This window comes from Raphanus sativus, chromosome 6, assembly GCF_000801105.2.
Source record: "Raphanus sativus cultivar WK10039 chromosome 6, ASM80110v3, whole genome shotgun sequence".
Taxonomy (NCBI): Eukaryota; Viridiplantae; Streptophyta; class Magnoliopsida; order Brassicales; family Brassicaceae; genus Raphanus; species Raphanus sativus.
Window position 1 is genome coordinate 7,668,802 of NC_079516.1, and position 3,550 is coordinate 7,672,351.

General features: G+C 37.1%; 1 pseudogene; it reads left to right on the forward strand.

The window, feature by feature from the left end:
- The first annotated feature begins 1,476 nt into the window (after window positions 1–1,476).
- LOC108829374 (UDP-glycosyltransferase 71B2-like) lies at window positions 1,477–3,275 on the forward strand (annotated as a pseudogene).
- The last annotated feature ends 275 nt before the right edge of the window (window positions 3,276–3,550 follow it).

Sequence of the window (3,550 nt, forward strand, 5' to 3'; positions counted from 1 at the left end):
GGTTAATCACAAGTTAGAATGCATTAATCTCAAATCTTAATAGTCAAACACCTTAGACATCAACTTAAATTGACTAAATATGATAAACACTTAATTGATTTATCAAACACAAAACATAAAATTATCTAACATTTAGATCAAGCTAAATCAATTTTAATATAGAAACACATCAATCAACTAATGATTGTTGTAAACTCAACATTGAGCATCATATCCTAACACTTAATCACCCAACCAAAAAACTCCAAAAGACTATTCACAAAAGACTATGAAATATTAAAGGAATTGTTACTAATTTTTGAATATTCATATTTAAAAATGAATAAAAGAGATATAATCAAGATAAATCAAGAGCAACATTTATCCTAGATAAATAATTACAAAAGATAAAGTTTTAGAACAAAATGAAATAAGAAATTTATGATTCGATATTTGGCTTTGTTGTTGCTAATAACTATTTATAGTCATTTAAAACATCAAGATTTTAGGATTTTCCAGAGAAAACATGGTTAAAGGTGGTTGATGCACAAATTTTGACCAATTAGTCGTTGTAATAATTTGTGTTGGTAAGTCCGAAAAAACCAAAAAAAATCTTCGACTTTGTTAGATTTAGGAGTAGAAAAGAACTATGGACTATAGATCTCATTAAGGACAATGAGAATCAAGGGAAAGAGGTAATCATCAGTTTGGATCTTGATATTGTATTTTTCAAATGATAATTTGATTCTTGAGAAGATAATAAAATAAAAAATAGAAATATTGTTGAAGGAGAAAACAATTCACATAAGAAAAAAAAAATGTATCATCAAAAAAGAATTCACTAGACTTTCTACTTATGAATGAGAATAGATGAAAATCATCACCAAGTTCCAATATTTGTCTTTGATGTCTTTATTATTATGTCTCATTACATCAAATGCTTGCAAGAAGCTGGAAAAAAAAAGCAAAAGAGATGAAAACATCCAATGGAGAGTATTTAAAGAGGTTTCATATTTTTTATGTTTTTTGAAATGATTGTATAATAGTAATTGATTAGATAGTAAAAAATAATGATTTAAAAATGTTACTAAATACAACTTAGTTGTACAATACCAAAAATGATCATGTGTGAATAAACTAGTCAGCTCTTTCGTGTTGCAGATTTACATGCCAAATCTAGATTTTGGTTTCTGATTTATTTCAAATCTAATTAAAAATTTTTCATTTAAAAATAGAGATCAGGATTTATGAAATAAAATAATCCAAATATCATAGAAGCTGCCAAGGAAAAATACTCATAAAAGAGGGATTTGTATGTGGTGTTAACTTTCAACCATAAAAATCTCAAACGATACAATCATGCAAATATCATCATAGGCCTATAATCAAGATATCACAAAGCCCATCAGCTCATCGAAGTGTGATTGCTCTCTGCAAAACAATTTCAACATAGCAACAGAATCAAGCAGCAGCCCTCAAAAGGAAGAAAAGAAAACTCTACTGTCTTGCCACTCGTCGCTAATGATGATATTAGACAAATGGCAGCTAGTGATTGAATCATCAGGTTTTCATTGACGAGTAAATTTTTTATTTAAAGCCATATGCTTGTACAACTCTCTAATTGTGAAGAAAAGTACTTTTAAAATAGAACACTATAGACCATACTTTCTCTCTCAGCTTTTAATCAAAAAAAGCACTAAATGAAACTGGAACTAATCCTCATACCATCAACTGGTGACGGCCACCTCAGGCCATTAGTGGAGGTTGCTAAGCTCCTCCTCCACAACGATGACCATCTCTCCATCACCGTCATCATCATCCCTTCCATGCATGGATTCCAAACCACAAGCTATTCATCTTACATCTCTTCTCTCTCCACAACGTCCAACGACCGCCTACGCTTCAGCTTCATATCATCTGCCGACAGACCAAACTCTCCTGAAGCCGAGCCGAATTTCATCTCCTACATGGAGAGTTATAAACCGGTGGTGAAAGCCACGGTGGCTAAACTCACTGACTCTCCTCAATCTCAATCAAGTCGGCTTGCTGGCTTCGTGATGGATATTTTCTGCACGACCATGATCGACGTTGCCAATGACTTCGGCGTTCCGACATACTTGTTTTATCCTTCCAACGCCACGTTTTTCGGATTACAGATACATGTGCGGTATCTTTGCGACGTTGAGAAGTGCGACATCATCAGCGAGTTGAAAGATTCGGACGCTGAGTTGGAAGTACCATGTCTGACTCGCTCTTTACCAGCGAAGTGCTTCCCTCCGTGCTTTTAAACAAGGAGTGGTTACCTGTTTTTCTGAAGCAAGCCAGAAGATTCCACGAAACGAAGGGTTTCTTGGTGAACACGTTTTCTGAACTTGAGCCACAAGCTATGAGTTTCCTCTCCAGCAGAGATAATAATCTTCCCACCGTCTACGCGGTGGGGCCGGTTTTGAGTGTCGAGAACAACGGCGTAAACTCGGCCGGCGATAAAGAAACAGAGATCCTACGTTGGCTACGTGACCAGCCGGATAGATCCGTTGTGTTCCTCTGCTTCGGGAGCATGGGAGGTTTCAGTGAGGATCAAGCCAAAGAGACTGCCATCGCGCTTGAACGAAGTGGCCATCGGTTCATCTGGTGTCTTCGGCGTGCTACACCGATGGGACCTCCCGGAGCATTCACGAATCTCGAAGAGATTCTTCCGGAAGGGTTTATACACAGGACAGGAGAGACTGGTAAGATTATCAGTTGGGCCCCACAGAGGGCCGTTCTGGCTAGTCCAGCCATTGGAGGGTTTGTGTCGCACTGTGGTTGGAACTCAATACTTGAAAGTCTATGGTTCGGAGTTCCCATAGCCACGTGGCCACTTTATGCGGAGCAACAGCTAAACGCATTCGAGATGGTGGAGGAGCTGGGGCTAGGGGTGGAGATAAGGAATCATTTTCAAGGAGTATACATGGCGAAAGAGACGGAGATGGAACTGATGACGGCAGAGGAAATAGAGAGAGGAATACAGTGTTTGATGGAGAAGGATAGCGATGTGAGGGATAGGGTGAGAAAGATGAGTGAGAAGAGCCACATGGCAGTGATGGACGGTGGATCTTCGCATGCTGCTATTGTAAAGTTTATTCAAGACGTTACTCGTAATATCTCATGAACCATCTTTGTGTTTAGTCTCCAGTCACAAATAATAATATTATCCATGGCTAGTTGAATTTTCCATGACGTTGATAGTAAAGTTACTATCAGAACCACCACTTTTGACTTTAGTTTAACACTTTGAACAAGTGAATTTTGATCGCTTACGGGTCTTATTTGGCTACCATTCTAATACGTCGTATGTTACCCGTTCTGCGTAATTGAGTTCCTTAAAAGGTACAAATTGGATATGGAACTTTCTGTTGAATTCTATGCACAATTTGTAAAGGGCTTAGAGCATCAGTGGCGAATGTAGAATAATATTTTGGTGGGGGCAATTCTATATAAACTTTAAAAATATAGTTAGAAAATGTTATTTAGTATAAGTTAAATAAGTAAAATTTAGGTATATTTAACAAATTCAATCTTTTTTGAGGGA